The sequence below is a fragment of the Canis aureus genome, chromosome 3 (genome assembly GCF_053574225.1).
Source record: "Canis aureus isolate CA01 chromosome 3, VMU_Caureus_v.1.0, whole genome shotgun sequence".
In the NCBI taxonomy this organism is placed as follows: domain Eukaryota; kingdom Metazoa; phylum Chordata; class Mammalia; order Carnivora; family Canidae; genus Canis; species Canis aureus.
Genome location: NC_135613.1, coordinates 57,656,173 through 57,678,556, shown reverse-complemented (window position 1 = coordinate 57,678,556; position 22,384 = coordinate 57,656,173). Strand labels below are relative to the sequence as shown.

General features: G+C 39.7%; 1 protein-coding gene across 3 annotated transcripts in view; it reads right to left on the bottom strand.

Annotated features, from left to right (window-relative positions):
* Window positions 1–22,384, bottom strand: part of RABEP1 (rabaptin, RAB GTPase binding effector protein 1) — a 101,917-nt gene that overhangs the window by 64,987 nt on the left and 14,546 nt on the right. The window lies entirely within an intron of this gene.

Genomic DNA, 22,384 nt, shown 5'->3' with positions numbered 1-22,384 from the left:
TATCTCTGACGGTCCTACCGTCCCCTTAACCCAGTCTGCAATTACAGTACACAGAAAAAGACTGGAAACAATGCACCAACAATTTATCTTTGAGTAATGGATTTAGGCTCATTAATTTCTTCTGTGGTTTTCAAAGTTCTCTATAACTCCTCTGATAAAAATAACGAACTAAAATCAGGATCTAAAACCATGTTCAGGGACGCCTACATGGCTCAGGGATTGAGTGTCTGCCTTTGGCTCAGCTCACAATCCCAGGGTTCTGGAATCAAGTCCCACATCGAGCCTGTTTCTCTTTCTGCCTATGTCTCTGCCTTTCTCTGTCTCTCATGAATAAATGAATGAAGGAAGGAAGGGGAGGAAGGGGAGGAAGGGGAGGAAAGGGAGGAAGGGAGGAAGGGGAGGAAGGGGAGGAAGGGAGGAGAAAGAAAGAGAGAGAGAGAGAGAGAGAGAGAGAGAAAGAAAGAAAGAAAGAAAGAAAGAAAGAAAGAAAGAAAGAAAGAAAGAAAGAGAAAGAAAGAAAGAAAGAAAGAAAGAAAGAGAAAAAAAGGGGAGGGACTGCTGCTTTGAGCTTCACTATGTGCTATTAAAGGTAAGGGGTCAAAAAAAAAAAAAAAAAAGGTAAGGGGTCATTTTGAGGACAAAGTAACCAGGATCTTTAGGTCAAAGCAAAGAATGACTTCCGGTCATGTAAACATTTGATAACTTTTGGAAAAAAAGAAGCATGGAGAATCCACTGGGGGAATCTGTTGTTATCTCATACTTACTATCTGAAATCACAAAGGAAACTTGTTTATCTGTGCTATTTATTTGTCTTGGTGTTTTTATCGTCCAAATCCCAACTGTTAAATAAACAAGCTTTTCACTTAACATTTTAACATTGCTGGTATTACTGCATGAGGTCAGAAAGGACTCTGGTGAATCAAGAAAAAAGAAAAAGCAAGATCTCTCTGTCCTTCCTTTTTCCCTAACAAATATAATCCCAACTCCACTCCTACCATCCATCAAAACATGCACAAAAATGGCCATACCTTTCAACTTTATATTTAGGAACTGAAGCTAATGAATCAATAAAAACTAAAATGCAGCCAAGGGATGCCTGGCTGGCTCAGTCGGTTAAGTGTCTGACTTTTGATTTCGGCTCAGGTCATGATCTCAGCGTCCTGGGATTGAGCCCACATCTAGCTCTCTGCTCAGTGGGGAGTCTGCTAGTCTCCTTCTCCCTTTGCCTTTCCCCCTGCCTTCATGCACTCTCTTAAATAAATCAATCTTAAAAACAAAACAAAACTGCAGCCAAAATTAAGTGTGCTCTCACCACTCCCAACAGCCGTCCTGGCCAGAGCCAGCCTGTCCAGATACAGTCCACACCTACATGTCTTGCTGTCAGAGTCTCTAGCTTTGCGACAGCTTTCTTTTTTTTTTTTTTTTTTTTAAGATTTTATTTATTTATTCATGATAGTCACAGAGAGAGAGAGAGAGAGACAGAAACACAGGCAGAGGGAGAAGCAGGCTCCATGCACCGGGAGCCCGACGTGGGATTCGATCCCGGGCCTCCAGGATCGCGCCCTGGGCCAAAGGCAGGCGCCAAACCGCTGCGCCACCCAGGGATCCTGCGACAGCTTTCAATTCCAGAAATCATGATCCCCTTGAGGATATACCAACTCCCTTATTCTCATTTTTTTTTTAATTAAAAAAATTTAAATCCATCGCAAGTACTTCTAACATAGTGCAATTCTACAACAAAGAAAAAGGCTAAATGACTTAAAAAAAAAAAAAAAAGAATGCCTCTACTGCTATTTCTGGAAAAATCAATTCACCTTGCATAAGACAGCAGGAAGTTTACAAATGGGCATATCCTAACACACTAGCATCCAACCACAAATTAAACCAAAAACAGCTCTCATCACACTAAATATTTTACTATTTTTCTAACATGGTCACCAAGTTCACAATTAGCTCATGTTGGAAGTTCTTAGCCTGTCATTTAGAAAAAAAAAAAAACTGATAAATGTTAGCTGTCATTATTAAATTAGTGGTGTTTATTTAACAAATAAAGGGAAAAGGCAGAGTGATCAGGTGCCTTTGTATGTAGCCACAGAAGACCAGAAGTCACTCTAGCCTCATGATCCTGACTCAGTTCCCATGCTTAGACTTCCAGCTCAGACTCTTCCCTATCTTCACAGCACCATGAACAAAAAAAATTCAGTGCTAATGCCGGCCTTCAACAATATTAAGCCTTCTGTCAACTCAGCAGTTGAGAGCTATCAGTATCTCAGCCTTCCTTAACCACTGCACACATTCTGCACATTGTTACTTTCATCTGGATATTAAGAAAACGTGGGCACCTAACTAGCTTGATCGAAACTATGTGAGACTTGATCTCAGGGCTGTGAGTTCAAGTCCCACATTGGATTTAGAGGTTACTAAAAATAAAATCTTGGGGCATCCAGGTGGCTCAGTCAGTTGAGCATCTAACTCTTGATTTCAGCTCAGGTTGTGATCTCAGGGGTTGTGAGACTGAGTCCTGAATTGGGCTACATGCTCAGCCAGAGCCTGCTTGAGATTCCCTCTCTGCCTCTGCATACTCCTGTCCACACATTCATACTCTCTCTTTAAAAACATTAAAAAAACAAAACAAAAAGAAAGGGGAAAATCTTATGCAATGGCTACTTTTAATGCTTGATACCCAAAGGGAAAAATTATTACATTAATTACTCAAAATATATGAAATAAGCAACTACATAGAAAGGAAAAAGAAAAAAAAGGAAAAAGAAAAATACAGTAAATAAATGAAGGAAAGACTCAGTAATTCTTAGATATATCTCCTTCCCTAATCCTGATATGAATGAGAATGTGTAATAACTTAACATTTTTAAGTCCCTTGGGACCCCTGGGTGGCACAGCAGTTTGGCGCCTGCCTTTGGCCCAGGGCGCGATCCTGGAGACCCAGGATCGAATCCCACATCGGGCTCCCGGTGCATGGAGCCTGCTTCTCCCTCTACCTGTGTCTCTGCCCCTCTCTCTCTCTCTCTATCATAAATAAAAAAATAAAAATAAAAAAAAAATTAAAAAGTCCCAAGCCGTGACCCACTATTACATTCCTCTAACACTGTATTAAGCTTGATGCAACAGAGGAACAACAGAGGAACATACCCAACAGAGGAAAAATAGTCTAAGTCAAATACTACTATAATCAGAATCTTCTGTTTAAAGTTGTTCAAGATCCAAGAAAACACCAAAAAAAAAAAAAAAAAGACACAACTTCAGTAGAACAAAAGAATCTGAACACTTTCTGTAACACAAAAGTCTTAATTCCTATATCATTGGGTAAAATGAACCCATTAAATATGGTAGGAATATCCATCCAATGGAATAATATCAAGCCAAAAAAAATTATATCAAATAAAAAAGAACAAGATACAAAATTACACAACACAATCTGAGCTATGCAAAGACACATAAAAAAAGACTGGAAAGAATATGCCAAATTACATTTAGAGTGGTTGTCTCTCTGAACCAAAGGGTAATTACAATAATAAACTACATTGATTACACGGATTTACATTTTAAAAGTAATGAAGTGCTTCATCTTCTTTTTAGTTTTAATCATTATAACTGTATCTTATACTGTATGTCTCAATCTCTCTGTTCATGAAAAGTGCACATAATTTTTCTTCAGTGGTCTCAAAATGTTTTAAACACATTAAATCATCGTTTTTTTAATAAGCTACAATTAATTTTCCCAGGACAAACAATTTGCTAAAATTCATAAATTTCCTTAAAAAAAAAAAAAAAAAAAAACCTCTTAGGGCAGCCCCGGTGGCGCAGCGGTTTAGCACCGCCTGCAGCCCAGGGCGTGATCCTGAAGACCCTGGATCAAGTCCCACATTGGGCTCCCTGCGTGGAGCCGGCTTCTCCCTCTGCCTGTGTCTTTGCCTCTCTCTGTCTCTATGAATAAATAAATAAAATCTTTAAAAAATAAAAAATAAAAAAATAATAAAAAAAAACCTCAACTTCTGTTTCAGAAGTGGCCTTCCAGGGATGCCTGAGAAGCTCAGTGCTTGAGCATCTGCCTTTGGCTCAGGGCATGATCCTGAAGTTACAGGATTGAGTCCCGCATTGGGCTCCTTGCATGGAGCCTGCTTCTCCTCTGTCTGCCTATGTCTCTGCCTCTCTGTCTCTCATGAATAAATAAATAAAATCTTAAAAAAAAAAAAAAAAGTGGCCTACCAGCTAGCAAATTGCCTTCTCTTGGTGCTTTAAAAACTCATGCACAACTTTTAGGAATTACTAAAAGTGAGTATTATCATACTCAATGTCTCCACTAAGCTGTGCTTCATTTAAGCTAATACTTAAGTAAATCAACAAGTACTTAGAGCAAGCCTCGCAGAGAGAGGGGAGAAGAATAGCAGAGCAGGTGGGGCTAGCCAGGATGACCCATCCCAGACAAGCAATTCACAAGCAGGTACCTGGGTACCGGTTACCAATGGTTTCACAGCATTAGAGAAAACAGATGTGGCAACTGGGAATCACTCTGTCCATATGACTGAAGAATCATAATTCTTTAGTACAACAGAAAGCGGTCATTTCACTTCACATAATCTCATTTCACTTTATATGATCTCCCAAACCTCTGACTTCAGCAACTTTAAAAAATGGCATCCTTAAACCTTGCCTGGATAAACCAGTTATGAAACAGAATAACATCTGGTTAATAAGTCTACACAGAAAAAAAAAAAAAAAAAAGTCTACACAGAACAGCTTCTTAGCCCTTCCTTATGTGAATCAAAGTGAAAAACCTGACTTTGTCTTTTTTTTCTTTTTTTCCAACTCTTAAAGCAATTAGGTATCAAAATACTTCAAATAAAAGAACACTTTTAAGATCAAGAGTTTCAAATAAGAAAGCCAACTGTTTCCTACATAAAGGTTAGTGGATATTTGTGTAAACCACTTGCAGACGTTTTTAAGAATCCGAGGAAGATACTATGTGAGAGGGAAAACAAGATAATGAAACAGTATTAAGGAAGAGATTCTTCAAAAAAATAGAAATGAATTAAAGAAAAGAAACTAGAGAAAACCTGATTTGGGGGTGAGGAGTAGAGGTAAGAGGAATCAAGACATAAGAATATGTTCTCATTTTCATCCTCCCTAAAGATACTGATGATCAAAATTAATTAACAGCCACCAGGCACCTGCAGTGTGGATAGAATCTTGTGGGGTCTAATGTTTAATTCTAGGTTACTGAGTAGAACAATCACAGGATCATAGTTTTGCAAAGATTTTAGATTATTCTAGTCCAGTGTATTTTGGACTGAGCCTCAATCCACTAATGAGCTGTTAAATTTAGTGATTAGCAACCAGCTTTTTAAAACTAGTGAAATAGGGATCCCTGGGTGGCTCAGCAGTTTGGCACCTGCCTTTGTCCCAGGGTGCGATCCTGGAGTCCTGGGATCGAGTCCCACATCGGGCTCCCGGCATGGAGCCTGCTTCTCCCTCCTCCTGTGTGTCTGCCCCCCCCCCCTCTCTATGTCTATCATAAATAAATCTTTATTTTTTTTAATTTTTATTTATTTATGATGGTCACACAGAGAGAGAGAGAGAAAGGCAGAGACATAGGCAGAGGGAGAAGCAGGCTCCATGCACCGGGAGCCCGACATGGGATTCGATCCCGGGTCTCCAGGATCGCGCCCTGGGCCAAAGACAGGCGCTAAACCGCTGCGCCACCCAGGGATCCCATAAATCTTTAAAATAAATAAATAAAACTAGTGAAATATAATAAAAAATATCAGCAACATACTTAATTTGGGTATATGTTATTTCATGAAATCTTTATTTCAGATGTTCACACATTTATACTGGATTATAACAGGAAATCTGTTTCTTACTATAAACGGGTCAAGATAGTCTGAGACTCCTCTCCTATTCCTAACTCATACAGGACTCCACTCCTACAACACATGTGACAAGTGGTCACATGGCTTCCACATGAACCTAAAGCTAGTAACACATTCCATTGCTGCCAGCAGCCAGTTCCACTGTTGACAGATACTAGATTATCCTCCCTCCTACTTTGGATAACTGGTTATCTGTGAGAAACACCTCTTTTTTAGGAATATACACCCAAATTAGCTTCCTTAGAGATCTTAGTTCTGCCCTACAATTAGGAACGTGTCTAATATCTGCTATCTCACACCTGTCCTCTCCTTTTCCTCCAGGTGAAATACCTCTGGACCCTTTAATAATGTCTAAACTCTTCACTATCTCAGTTGCTCTCCCTGTATACTACAGTCAGTCAGAATTCCACATAAACTAGGACACTCTGACCCTAACACATTACCAACACAGAGTTTAGCAGAAACACTGTATCTGGAGGCAATTCCCTTAAGAACATACTACAAACTGGCCCTAGTGTTATTTGGCCACAACCCAAACTTTCATTCTTAACCCACAAGATTAACATAATCTAACACTGTCTTTAAACCCTTTTTGGTTGAACTTCAATTAAGCCAACTCTCCCTCCAACCAAGTTTTTAAGTTAGAATGAGAGAGAGAGAGCAGTTGAACATCTCACTTGAGATCTGGGTAGAGGTTGATGCCGATTTATCAGATTGCTCTATTAGCTACATATTCATTCCAACTATCATTAGTAATCACATTTTTTCATCTTATCCATGACTTGGTAACAGTGTAGTCAAATACTTCATTAAAAGTCAAAGATAAACTATCTACAATTTTGGAGTCAGAGAACTGTGCTTCAACCCAAAGCCGAGCTTTCATTTTATAAAGTGGGGCAAAAGTTCAACCATTCCAAGATGTCATTAAAATAAAGATGACACCAACCACTTCGAAGAGTATCACATGCTCTGAGGATTAGAAATGCCATTGTACAAAAGCAACTCACATATAACAAGCACTCAAATGACAGTTACTGTTAACTTCAGAATTTAATAGTTGTAAGTTCAAAATTCTGCTAAAAACAAAATAGAGGAGATACCTGGGTGGTTCAGTCAGTTAAGTATCTGACTTAAATTCAGCTCAGGACGTGATCTCAGGGTTGTGAGATTCAGCCCAGCACTGGGCTCCCCGCTCAGCAGAGTCGGCTGGAGACTCTCTTTCCCTCTTCTTCTGTCCCTCCCCCACACCCTCTCTAATAAATAAATAAATAAATCTTTTTTTTTTTAAATAGATATGTTCATTTGGCTCAACTTGTTCTAGAGATTCTTCCTAGTGATAACCACAAAATCACTTTATTTCCTAAAATTCTCATAAACCACTTGTTAAATAATGTATTCTTTTTTAAATGTTACAGAAATTATATTTAAGCAAAATTTTCAATTGAGACAAATATGTAAACAAAGCTTTCACAAAAAGTAAAAAGTACAGAAGTAACTATGAACACAAAACAATGGGGATTTCAGTGAATATTCAGAAGGGAAACAATGAAGTATAAACCATATTCCAGGCTCTATTCCTACATTACTCTAAGCCCATAAAGTTATGTTCCACCATGTGTTCCCATTTGACATTATACAATCTATACCATGAAAAAAGTCTCAAAAAGTTGTCAAACAAGGATAACTTCAGAAATAAGTCAATCATATGGGTGAAATAAACTCTAAACATTTCTGAATACTAGTCAAGATATATGATACAGTTCAGACACCATTATGTAAGTTTTACCAGGTAATCTTTAAATCACCTTTATCTCCAATTACATTTAGTCCAATTAGTGTAACCGTCAAATGCTGATGTTCAACAGTGGATTTAAGTATGCATGGATAAAGATGGACTCAGGCTGTACTGTTTCCCAACTGTTGCACACATCACAGAATGCCAAGCCAGGTGAAAAAGCACAACTACCACTAGACTGATTAGCAGATATATTTCCTAACTCTGCATATTTAAATATTTTAGCTACTACTTACAAGACAAAAGTCTCAAAACTTAGTATCAGGCTTACTTAACAAAATGGCAAAAAGAATTCAGCTTTCTGCCTATAAACTCTAGTGGCATTCATAAGTAGAGCTGTATCACGTCACTTCACAACTTGGATTGGGACTCTAAAAATTCACTGTCAGTGAAGTTAAATCCAATCCTTATTTTGGGTTTGAATTTACCAAGTGTTGGTAAGGCTGCTGGTGGGAGTGCAGAACAGTACACATCACTTTGGAAAAGCTTGGCTGTGTCTCATAAATGCACACTTACCATATGATCCAGCAATCCTACAAATAAAAACACATTTCCACACAAAGATTTGGATACAAATGCTTTTGGCAGCTTTACTCACAAAAGCCAAAAACTTGGAAATAATCCAAACACCCACTATAAATGGACAAATAATGATGTTTCCACACAATGAAAGGCTATTCAGCAACTACAGGAATGCCTACTCACACACTGAACAGGCATGAATCTCAAGCGCGTCATGCCAAGTGAAAGACACCAAACACAAAAAGTATGATCCCACTTACATGAAATTCTAGATAGTGACAGCAGACCAGTGCTTCCCCAGAAGCAGAGGTAGCAGCTAAACTGCAAAGGGCATCAACATAATTTTGGCAGGTAAAATGTTCTAGAACATGATTATGGTGATGGTTACAGAACTGCCTATGTTTGTGAAAACTCATGGATCTACACAAAGTGACTAAATTTCAGTGTATGCAAACTATTTTAAAATCAACTTTACTGAGGCAGGAGTTAAAAATCACAAGAATAAATTAGTGCTTGGCAACACATGTGATCTCGTCAGGCCAATTTTATTATCCTCATAGCACTTATCACTCACTATCTGAAGTTATTTCTCTGGATATTTAAATATTGTTCCTTACCAGAAACAGTGAAACATACTTTTTATATCGTGCTCACTGCTACCTTTCCAACACCTAGAACTGCAGCTGGCACACAGAAGGAGTCCACCTAAGCACTTACTAGATAGAAACATGTATGAAGAAGTAGGCTGCTATGGCTAAAATCCACCCATGCAGGACATTAGCCACGACTGGGAAAGACAGCAAGGACTTGGAGAAGCAAAGGAGAAAAGAGCATTCCCCTGGGAATAATCCAAGACAGAGGGAGCAAGGCCCTAAGCATTTGTATGTAGGAGGGAATGAACAAACATCTCTGATTTGCAGAAAACAGTCACTTCCTCCACACAGCACAGGAGTCCCCTTGGGCTCCTTCTTGGGTTGTGCTTTCCACTTCAAAGTCCACTAGCCCCACAAGGCTACTGAAAACCCGAGAAGTGACTGGGTTAGGTATGTTAGATTATGAAATAAATACGGAATTTTGAAATCTTTGAAAAATATGCCTCAATTCTTATAGGGATCACATGTAAAAATAACATCTCAAATATGCTGCAGTAAATAAAATACATTATTAAAATTAATGTCCATGGAAAGTTGTACATGAATGTTCATAGCATTAATCATATAGCCAAAAAAGGAAACCCAATGTTGATCAACTAATGTCTAGACCAACAAACTGTGATATTCGTGCAACAGAATATTATTTATCCATAAAAAGGCACAAAGGACAGGGCGCTGGCTGGCTCAGTCAGAAGAGCATGCAACTCTTGATTTCAGGATTGTGAGTTCAAGCCCCATGATGGGTGCAGAGATAACTTAGAAAAGTAAATAAGCAGGACACCTGGGTGGCTCAGCGGTTAAGCACCTGCCTTTGGCTCAGGGTGTGATACTGGAGTCCCGGGATCAAGTCCTACATCGAGCTCCCTGAATGGAGCCTGCTTCTCCTCCCTCTGCCTATGTCTCTGCCTCTCTCTCTCTGTCTCTTGTGAATAAAATAAAATCTTTAAAAAAAAGGGGTAGGGGATCCCTGGATGGCTCAGCGGTTTGGTGCCTGCCTTTGGCCCAGGGCGTGGTCCTGGAGTCCTGGGGTCAAGTTCCGTGTCGGGCTCCCTGTGTGGAGCCTGCTTCTCCTTCTCTTTGTCTCTGCCCCCCGCCCCCATGTCTGTTTGTCATTAGTAAATAAAATTTTTTTTAAAAAAAGGAAAAAATGAAAAAAAAAAAGTAAATAAGCCTAAAATAAAAAGAACAAAGTACTGATACACACTGTAAGAGAGAGGACCCCTGAAAACAGTGTACTGAGAGATACCAGACACCCACAGCTACACAAAGTAGGATTCTGTTTATAAGCAATGCCTGAAAACAAGGAGATCCAGAGAGACTAAGGCTAGGAAAGCAGGTGCCAGGGGCTGCAGGAAGTGTGGGGATTCTTTCTGGGATGGGAAATTGTTCTAGAGTTAGTGGTAATGGGTGCATGGCTTTGTGGAAATTTTAAAAACTGGCAAACTGCATACTTTAAATGGGTGAACTTGATGGCATGTGAAGAGAATCTCAATAAAACTATTGTTTTAAGAAGTTAATGTCACCTGCTCTTCCGTTTGGAGGTTTTGTTCAGTTTTCTACTCTCTGAACGTGGCTACTAGAAACAGCTGTCACAGTCTTTGGCTCATGTTACGTCTCAGTGGGCCGGCATTGCTCCAGAGGGTTTGCTGGCACCCTGCATATTCCAAGCGTGCGTCTTGACCACCAATTCTCCTACCCTCTTCAGTTCTCCCAACCTGCCAGCCTGCTTCTAATATCCCCATCCTCTGCAGCTGACTTGGACCCTCAGGTCAGTTATCCTAAAACCCTAGATTCCCTTCTTCTGTGCTCTTACAGGAGCTCGGTGCTACTGAGTGGCACACAGACTGCTGCTGCTCTAGTGAGGTTCAAAGTCTGTGCCAGAATATAAGACTGGCTAAAGCCACGGAGCACACTGCTCAAGCCAGCAGGCACTGTTTGATGATGGACGCCATGCATGAACCTATGTTGTGGTATAAGCTCTTGATCTCCTCGCAGACACCGCTGTAGTAGACAACTGCCACATCCATGGCTGCCCATCATCTTTTCCATGGTCTTTCGACATTTAAAGACCATTCCGTTTTATGAGTTGCAGCTCCCCCAAACAGAAATCAAACACAAATGCCCAATCTCCCTTGAAACAATGCTGGCATGTCACCTAAGCTCCTCCAACCAGACACACATGAACACTCAGAACCGAGCAGTGGAAAGAGAGGTTTCATTCTCGCTCCTGAGAGGCTCTCAGCAGCTTCCCAGGGTGACAGGTTCAGTTCCTGGAGCAGAAACAGCATCAGTGTGAACAGCAATAGCCCCTGTATGAAAGTGGGGCTCCAGATGCTCAGCAGCAACAGAGAAAACAACTTTTATCAGGCCACTTTTGTGGCAGCTTCTGGCTGTTCCTTCAAACTTAGTCAAGAGCAATGATTCTCAAAGTGTGGTTCTAAGACCAGAGTCACTCTCACCTGGGAAATTGTTAGAAGTGCAAATTCTCAGATCCCACCCCAGGCCCTCTTGAATCAGAAATTCTGGGTGTGGGGCCCAGAAATGTGTTTTAACAAGCCCTTCAGATTCATGCTGATGTCTGAGAAACAATGGCCTAGAATTTATTTCTCCCTGCCCTCACAATGACCTTGCAAACTACCCTCTTATCTTCTCAAAAAGCTCCTTGTATCCTTTTTCTTTTTTATTTATTTATTTATTTATTTATTTATTTATTTATTTATTTGACAGAGAGAGAGAGAGCCTACAAGTGGGGAGAAGGGCAGAGAGAAGTGGACTCCCCACCGGGCAGGGAGCCCCACATGGGACTCCATCCCACGACCCCGAGATCATGGTCTGAGCAGATGCCTAAACAACTGAGCCACCCAGGGGCCCTTAGTTCCTTGTATCCTTAAAACAAACTGGTTTGCAACAAAGAACACTGAGTGAAACACACTACACTCACTCCCACCATCATGCTTCTAGAGACGGCTCATAGGGTGCTAGGTACTGATTTTTTTTAATCCACAAGGAATTAACATTGGTTAGAAAACCGGAAACACTCCGGAAAAATCTGTATATAATCAACCACACTATGTAGAGGGCACATAAGGACTTCCTTCCAAAGAGTACAATCTGGAAAGGCACCACAAAGAGATGAAGAGGAAGACAGAGAAGGTGGAAGAGGGGAGGCAGGGAGAGAAACTTCAGTTTCTTGAAACTAATAAACATGACCCTCAGCAGGGTAGTCAAGGCTAGCATGAGCAGCACTAACACCAACAGATCCCAGTGAGAGTGTGCCCCTGTGATACAGCGCGAAGGACATGGCACTTTACCTGTGTGGTGGCCTCCCCAAAACCCACAATGGTCGTGTAATCATGAGAAAAATGAAGGTTCCAATGGAGGGTCATTCTACAAAATACCTGACAGTACTCAACACTGGCAAGCTCATAAAAAAGACAGAAAAACAGTCAGTCTAGAGGAGCCTGGAATCCAAGGAGACACAGTGACTAATTGACGTGGTCACCAGACAGGACGGAGGCACTCTAAAAGGACACTGAGAAAATACTAAGGCACTCTGAATAAACTATGGACTTCAGTTAGGAAGAATGTATCACTATTAAGTTCATTACTTCTGATAAATGGACCATACTAAAACACTTTAGTAACAAAGAAAATTGGACATGCACCATGAACTGCTCTGTACTGTCCAACTCTTTAAGTCCAAAACTATCCTGAAATAGACTTTATTTTTTTTAAATGCTATTGATTAACTTTGGTTTTCTTTTTTTTTTTTTTAATTTTTATTTATTTATGATAGTCACACAGGGAGAGAGAGAGAGAGGCAGAGACACAGGCAGAGGGAGAAGCAGGCTCCATGCACCGGGAGCCCGATGTGGGATTCGATCCCGGGTCTCCAGGATCGCGCCCTGGGCCAAAGGCAGGCGCCAAACCGCTGCGCCACCCAGGGATCCCTTAACTTTGGTTTTCAAATTCAAAAACATGAACTCCTTTAGTAGAGCTGTAGAGGCCTGGCCACGCTGACCACCCAGCAAAGAGCAAACACCCCTCTACACACCATCACCACCATGCCCTCCACCGCAAGTCTTCAGGTTCCATAGGAACGAAAACTCATGCATTTCAATGCTTCGCTCAGAAGTAGGCTCCTCTCTCCATCCAACTCAATACAAGACTCTGCAAGATCCGATTTTATCTCCCAATAACCCTTCGTTTACTTGGAGTCAGACAGAGAACACAGGATATGGGAAAAGCAGCATTCAGGCAGGAATGCAGAGAGTACAGCCGTGTAGGTGAGAAATAGATACACTGACAGGGAGGAGGACAGAGAACAGTAACTAGAACTGAAATTTTGTACCATTTAGTAGAAAATAAACAAATCCTACATTAAAATTCAGCAGCACTGAAAAAGTCACCAGGTTACAGCTCAGCCTTAAAATTGATGTTCAAAAAAAAAAAATTATGTTCATAATAATAAATCACTGATGAAAGATTTAATGATAGGAGTGCCTGGGGAGCTCATAACCTGAGCCAAAGGCAGACACTTAACCCACCTAGATGCGCTGAGATGGTCTTCAAATATCAAAACAAAACCACCACACACACACCAAAAACCACAGAACCAAAAAAAAACCCTCAATCTCAGTATAACTTTATTTTTTTTTTAATTTTTTTTTATTTATTTATGATAGTCACAGAGAGAGAGAGAGAGGCAGAGACACAGGCAGAGGGAGAAGCAGGCTCCATGCACTGGGAGCCTGATGTGGGATTCGATCCTGGGTCTCCAGGATCACGCCCTGGGCCAAAGGCAGGCGCCAAACCGCTGCGCCACCCAGGGATCCCTCAGTATAACTTTAGACCAAACTTCCAATTTAGAGGAAACACAGAAGACAGAAGAACATGAAGAACGCCAAAATATGGATGTAATGAGGAAGTTACAGGGGTGAGTGTGCCACAGGAGGGACTTTTTCAACAAAGAAACTATAAGGGGGAAAAAAGAGACAAGACAGATCAAATTTAATGGCTCTTATTTTGGATCCTGATTTGAACAAACTCAATTTCTTAAATTGAGACAACTGAGGAACTGTCCACCCTGACTGGGTATTTTGTGATAAAGAATGACTTGGGACAGCTCCAGTGGCCCAGTGGTTTAGTGCCGCCTTCAGTCCAGGGCGTGATCCTGGAGACCTGGGATCGAATCCCACATCAGGCTCCCTGCATGGGGCCTGCTTCTCCCTCTGCCTGTGTCTCTGCCTCTCTCTCTCTGAGTCTCTCATAAATAAATAAAATCTTAAAAAAAAAAAAAAAAGAAAAAAAAAGAATGTTAACTGTTCTTAAAGTGAGATAATAGTATTGTGGCTATGTTTACATAGATACTGAAATGTTTCCAAATGAAACCAGAGATGTCTGAGATTTGCTATTTAAAAATCCAGGAAAGGAGGGATCCCTGGGTGGCGCAGCGGTTTGGCGCCTGCCTTTGGCTCAGGCCGCGATCCTGGAGACCCGGGATCGAATCCCACGTCGGGCTCCCGGTGCATGGAGCCTGCTTCTCTCTCTGCCTGTGTCTCTGCCTCTCTCTCTCTCTCTGAGTGTGACATCGTAAATAAATAAATTAAAAAAAAAATCCAGGAAAGGAGAATAGAGAGGGGATTATAGATGAAACAAGACTGGCTACACATTGACAGCCATGACACATGGAGGGCAGTAGGTCTACCTATTAATCTTTTTACTTTTTAAGTGTTTAAAATGTTCCACATAAAGGACTCTACGGTTAATTTATTATTATTTTAAGTCTTGCCTCTTCTGTGTTTGAAGGCTTACCACCTCTAAGTTAGCTGAAAAATAATATGCCCATAAAACATCATTCCAGGGAGCGTGGGTGCCTCAGTTGGTTGAGCATCCAACTCTTGATTTCAGCTCAAGTCATGATCTCAGGGTTGTAAGACTGAGCCCTGCTTCGGGCTCTGTGCTGAGTGGGAAATCAGCTTGAGATTCTCTCTCTCCCTCTCCCTCTGCCACTCCCTCCTCTTGCACTCCTCTCTCTCTTAAAAAATCATCCCTCCACCATTCCAGATAATGGGACATTATACATATTCACACATGTAATTCACAATGGAGAACTATTTAATAAAAAATTTGTTTCTGATTACCAATTCCTTTAGTATAAAATGGTCATTGGTTTAGAATATATGTATTTTTTTAATTTGACAGAAAGTGAGCAAACATAAGCAGGGGGAGGGGCAGGGAGGGAGAAGGGGGAGGGAAAGGGAGAAGCAGACTCCTCACCAAGCAGGGAGCCCAATGTGGGACTCGATCCCAGGACCCTGGGGTCATGACCTGAACCAAAGGCAGCCACTTAACCAACTGAGCCACCCTGGCATCCTGGTTTACAATATTCTTAAGATTTATCATTGATAGGGGAAAAGTCAAACCTGTCTTAGAATCATGTTTTATTATACTGTACATTCAAATTCCCTATGTACACATTGTCCTTCATTATAAGACAGAAAATCTAAAATGTAGATGTCATTTCCTATCTTCCTATACTTCTGTTGTAAAAAGGCTACATATAGCTACAAAACTGACGTCAGAGTTATTTATTAGAAAAAAGTTCTCCATAAATATATAATAAAAACACAAGGGTTTATAGTTTATTTATAAGGAAAGTTGAATGCATTATTTATGAGCTTTTCAGAAACATCAAGGTCATACATAAGAGGGATCAAATTTTTGATAAATAGCTATCCTTGCCTACAAGTAGATAAAGAAAATTAATGATATGTCCCGAAAAGGGAACATGAAAAACCTACAGGTTAAACATTTCAAGGAGAAAGCAATGATGTTAAAATTAGCAGGGGTAGGGGAAGTCCAAATACCCTCCAAGGCCTAGAGAGATCTCCCTGTCACTATAGGTAATTAACAGGGGAGATTAACATAGGAGACTCATGCATCACATAAGTGGGAATTACAAACAGGTGTAATTGTAACCTCTTGGGGTGTTCTCTCACTTAGTCACACTGTTTATTTACGTGTTGAAATTCATTACTTAATTATAAATTATTTTCCTTTACACTAAGGGCCTTACACTGCTAGGTTTTTTTAATCATGTGTATAATTTTATGGCAGAAGGGTAAAGAGGCATTCTAGAGCATTTTTTTTTATAAACCTGTGGTTCTCAACTGGAGATGACTCTGACTCCCCAAAGAACACGTGGCAATGTGGGAAACGTTTCTGGTTGTCACAACCTGAGGGGAGGGGTACTGATATCTACTAGGTAGAGGCCAGAGATGCTGCTCCACATCCTACAATATCAGGACGGCCCTCCACAACAAAGCACTTTCCAGCCCAAGAGGTCAACAGTGACAAAGGTGAGAGAACTTCTATAAACTCACAGGACTGAGACCTTCAGACCCAGAATGATGGTCAAGACAAGTGAAGAGTCCCTCCCATCCTAAAGTTCTGAGGTTCATCCAGCCCAAATCTACAATGAGTCCCTAAAGTTCTGCCAATTTCCTCCCATGCTCACTTAGCATTTGCACAGGTGCTTCTCAACACTCTCAATCTCACAAGAAAATGAAGTAAGGGGCGCCTGGATGGCTCAGTCAGTGAAGCATCTGCTTTCAGCTCAGATCATGATCTCAGGGTCCTGGGATGGTGCAACAGGCTCCTTGCTCAGCAGGGAATCTCCTTCTCCCTCTCCCTCTGCTATTCCCCCTGCTTGTGTGTGCACACATGCTTTCTCTCTCTCTGTCAAATAAATAAAATCTTTAAAAAAAAAAAAAAAAAAGAAAGAAAGAAAATGAAGTTTGATTTAAATACTGGAGAAATCCAGGAAAGACACAACAATCCTATCAAAACTATGCAAACACTGCATATAAAATATTCACGGGTGTTTTTCAGAGTTTAAAGAACTTTTTTTTTTTTTTAAGCAGGAAGATAGTGCAAAAAGAAGTAATTAGATTTCTTGTTCCAAATTCAACAAGATCACTCAGTAACAGTCAAACAAAAAGGTTTTCACATTCATATCACTAAACAAGAAATACTCTGGTGATAGGAATAAGAAGGCTTCATCCATTAAAACTCTTCTTAAAAAAAAAAAAGGCGGCTGCATCCAAGAGTGTCTTCTGTACAACTTTTAGGATCTTGAAAGAGTAAACATGGTCTACAGGTATGTGATGTTTCTTTCCATCAACATCACAGTCCAATCAGGTACCAGCACCACCCACCCCAATTCCATCATTCGTTCTTCTTTGCTCACTTTGTGAAACTAATTCAAATTTATGGCAACAAAGTTTCATGCACACACACAAAAAATATCTAGACTTGTTAGATAAGCGGAGCTGAGACCAAGAGCGGACACTTAACCAACTGAGCTACTACCCAGGTGTCCCTGTGGATTTTTTTTTTTTTTTTTTTTTTTAATGAAAGAAACCACCACCTAGTGTTGGCATGCTCCTGTACTGCTGGTGGAAACACAAAGAACCACAACATTAAAGGATGCTAATTAATGTTTATTTTCCATACATTATAATCCTTTGACATCATGGGGCCCTGCTGGCCAGGAAAAGTCTGCCGCTCCCAGGGTTAGCCAGTCCCTAGAGATAATAAACAACTCACCTATGAACATGCCTATCACATGCAAACCAACTAAACCCAAGTCCACACTACAACCACCTCATTTATCTAACTCTTAACATACCAAGCCAGTACTTCCCCTGCCCTAAAATCACCCCATGGCCAGGATCAGAAAACCAGAGCCCACTACATTATTCAAACTATGAAAGCCTAACCTTATTCAATCTCGGGTCCTCTGCCCCACCTATTCCTTACCAGGGGAACCACTATAGAGGCTCTAGGCCATGCCTTCCCCGGGCTCCTTCTGCCCTCTAACCAACCCTGCTAGTCTCCCATGTGACCCTGTGTGGCATGGCATGTCCACCCACACTGAAAACTGTAAGTAATAAACTCTTCTTTCAAAGGCAGTTGTCTATGTATCTGTCACCTTACCATACCTGATTAAAACAAATCTAGGGTATATTTCAAGACAGGTGGACTATGTGGCAGTCAACAGCAAAAGTCTTAAAAGTTTGTATATTCTTTAACCAGGCAATGTCACTGCCAAGACTTTATCCTAAAGAAGGAATCATACATACGGGTAGACTTAATTATAAGGATGCTGACTATACATACCATCAATTAAAATTCCAAAACATCAAAAATAAGTCAATATCTAACAATAGAAAAATGACAAAAAATTATGAAAGAGCTTTACAAGTTTCAAGATGAAACTTCAAAGAGAACATAAATTCTATCAGATCTACAGGAAATAAACATTTCCTACACTATTTAAACTTCCCCAGTATAGTAAAAGAATGTTTCCCAATTTATTTTACCAGACTAGTATAATCAAGATAGCAAAACCCAAGGTAGTTCCAAAATGGAAATACAGGCCAACTGCACCTATGAATAGAATTGCAAAAAAATTAAACCAAATCTAGCTACATACTAGAAAAACAGTCCATCACAACCAATTGGGTTTATCCCAAATATACAAAAATCCGTCCAACATTAGGAAATACATTAATCAATTTTGTTAAAGAAACCAAAAAGACCTACAGTCTCAGTGAATACAACAAAAAGAAAAAAAGTAAAGCAACTGAAGAATAAATAACTATGGGAAACAGAGAATGCCCAATATAAGGATGATCCACGTGCCTAAGGTAGAGAATACAACAAATGGAACAAAGAAAATACTGAAAGACTTAAAGGAATAAATATTCCCAAAAGGTAATCAAAACTGCATCGGCAAGAAAGAAAATAATTACGATGTGAGCAAACCGGCTCAGGTAGGAGGAAAGTGGAGAAGAAAAGAAATTGGGCCCTTGGCCATCCCTGGGCAGTGGAACCAGCCCTGGACTGCTTTACTTCTGACCTGGTTATGCAAAAACAATGAATCCTGTACTTGCTTAAGCCACTAGGGACTGGATTTCCAACTGCTCTAAGAAATATTCAGAATGCATAAGAATACATCAAAATGTAAATGTATCAGTTATACCAAACTTGAAATATACAAAACTTTTGAAACAACAGAGATTTACTGAGGGAAGTATCTGCATAAATCTCTAGAGATCTATGTGTCAGGATGTTTACTACAGTGCTATCTGTAATAGGAAAAAATTTTAAACTTAAATATTCACTGAGATAATTAAACATATTATGAAATCCATACAATACTATGCAATCATTAAAAATAACACTATTTAGGGGATCCCTGGGTGGCGCAGCGGTTTAGCACCTGCCTTTGGCCCCAGGTGCGGCCCTGGAGACCTGGGATCAAATCCCGCATTGGGCTCCCGGTGCATGGAGCCTGCTTCTCCCTCTGCCTGTCTCTGCCTCTCTCTCTCTCTCTTTCTGTGTGACTATCATAAAAAAATAAAATAATAAAATAAAATTTAAAAAAAAACACTATTTAATAGTACATCATGAACATCTCTTCATGTAAATGGGAAGAGCAGCATATAAAAGTACAATTTTTTATTAAATTGTAAAGAGTTGGGACGCCTGGGTGGCTCAGCAGTTTAGCACCTGCCTTCAGCCCAGGGCGTGATCCTGGGGTCCCGGGATTAAGTCCTGCATTGGGCTCCCTGCATGGAGCCTGTCTCTCCCTCTGCCTGTGTCTCTGCCTCTCTCTCTCTCTCTCTCTCTGTCTCTCTCATGAATAAATAAAATCTTTAAGAAAAAAATTTTTAAGAGTTTTTTCATATGTTTTACTATGCCTATGAAAATTCTGGAAAGATTATACACCAAAATGTTAATGGAAATTATCTTAAGCAATCATTATTTTATTCTTAATGCTTTTCTGCATTTTCTGAATTGTTTGCAATAAGCAGCATAAATTTTGTCTAAAATTATAAAATAATTATTTGCAAAAAGCAAATTAATGACTTAAATACAAGATATAAAAGACCTAACTTGACAAACAGCTCATATAAGAAAGAACTCAGGAATTCAAATGACATTGGAAAAAAAACTGGCCAACTATTTAGGCAGAAAACACAAAGTATAAGTGGATATCTAACTGACATAGAGTAGGTCTTTGAAATTATCAAAGCATTATCAAGTTTGTTCAAACGTAATCTTAAGACTGCTCTATATCATAAATTACCAAAAAGTTAAAATAAGACTAAGGTTTGCCTATGCAATTGGTAAGAAAATTTTAAGTCTATACTTAATGCTAGCCAGGGTGAGATGACACTTATGGTAGAAACGTGAACTAGAACTAGATTTCTGGAAAGTAGTTTGGTATGTATATGTCAAAATCTCATGCTTCTTGATCCAGAATTCTCCAGGAAATAACCAAAGGTTACCATCCAAAGATGCCTCCTGTAGAATTCCTTATTAATAGCAAGATCTTACATATAATCAAATAAGAGCAACAGAAAAATAATTAAGTTATGATACATTCATATTGTAAATTACTTTTAAAACCAGTATGTTTTTGAAAAATAACTTAGAACACAAGGCAATTCCACATTATAAAATAAAAATAGAATAAAAAACTACACATGTGATACAATCAACAGTTTAAACATTTCTTTATATGAAGAAACTTCTTTTAAAAGATTTTATTTATTTACTTGAAAGAGAGAGTGAAGAGAGTACGCAAGTAGGGACTGGCAAAGGGAGGAGGAGAGAATCCCTTCTGGGGCTCAATCCCAGGACCGATATCATGACCTGGGCCAAAATCAAGAGTCAAATGCCCACTGACCAAGCCACCTGGGCGCCTCAACTGTTTAAACATTTTTTATTTGTAGACATAAAACATGACCAGAAATAGACTAGAATGAAATACTCTGAAGGATATAATTATGGGTAAGCCCACCTTTCTTGTGCTTTATGATCAAAAAAGAAACTCGGGATTCTGTTATAATTTTGCCCCCCCTTTTTTTATAATGTCCTAAGAGTTTACTTAACTAAAACTGACCTGACAGAGAGTGGGTAGAATGAAAATAGCCATGGGAACTTGAATCCTGGGCAAGTTACTCAAGTTTTATTTCCTCAATTGTGAAATACAGATAATACTACCCTTTAAGAATCTGAAGAAATAAATAATATAGTTAATGCATTTAAAGTGTCATAAGGCACTGTAATTATAAAGATTTTTGGTTAAAAGATACATGTTCTCCTAAGCTTATGAAATCAGTCAATGAGGTTCTCTCTAAAGGCCTTTGGGAGGTGGGTGGAGAGGGAAGGATGGTGAGCAGACTTAATGTGATCATTCTAAATTGTATCTGAATTAATAAATACCAAATAATGATTGGGGGAAAACTTGAGAAAATGAATAATGAGTGGTTCCGGGCTCTCAAAATATGAAAACATTAGCAAGTATCAGTACAGGAACGCCTGGCTGGCTCAGCAGTTGAGCCCTGTCTTTGGCTCACGGCGTGATCCCTGAGTCCTGGGATCAAGTCCCACATCGGGCTTCCTGCATGGAGCCTGCTTCTCTCTATGCCTCTGTCTCTCATGAATAAATAAATAAAATCTTAAAAAAAAAAAAAAAAAGTATCAGTATAGCAATTGTTATTACATGGTATTACACCAGAATAGGTAAATTAATAGAACAAAACACAATCTGGAAATGGACTCAAGTACCCCTGCATAGTTAGCATATAATAAATAGTGGTATTTCAAAATCAATGGAGAGAAATGTATAAATGACTATGTGGTATAAGAACATCTGGCTAGGGATCGCTGGGTGGCGCAGCGGTTTGGCGCCTGCCTTTGCCCCAGGGCGTGATCCTGGAGACCCGGGATCGAATCCCACATCGGGCTCCCGGTGCATGGAGCCTGCTTCTCCCTCTGCCTGTGTCTGTGTCTCTGCCTCTCTCTCTCTCTGTATCTGTCATAAATAAATAAAATATTTAAAAAAAAAAAAAAAAAAAGAAGAACGTCTGGCTAGCCATTTGAAAATAAATTTTAAGAGCTGGACTCCCATCTCGGTCCTTGCATCAAAATAAATCCCAATGTGGGATGCCTGGGTAGCTCAGTGGTTGGATGTCTGCCTTCGGCTCAGGGCGTGATCACAGAGTCCTGGGATCGAGTCCCACACCAGGCTTTTTGCATGATGCCTGCTTCTCCCTCTGCCTGTGTCTCTGTCTCTGTCTCTCTCTCTCTCTGTCATGAATAAATAAATAAAATATTTAAATAAATAAATAATTAAAAATAAATTCCAATGTTATCAAATATTTAAAAGTACATACTAGAAGATAACACGAGGAGGTAGAAGTAAATCCAGAAGCCATAAAGCAAAAAAAACTATTAAGTCACATAAAATTTAAAATATTTCCATATGCTAAAACATTTCAAAGTCAAAAAACAAACTGGGGGCAATTTCTGCTACACCTGCCACACAGGGTAAAGAAGTTAATTTCCCCATATGCAAAAAAATGAATCTGTTAAGGACCATAAATTCTCTCATATTCTGATGGTAAGCCTGTAAACTATTAAACCTTTCTGAAATAGAATTTGGC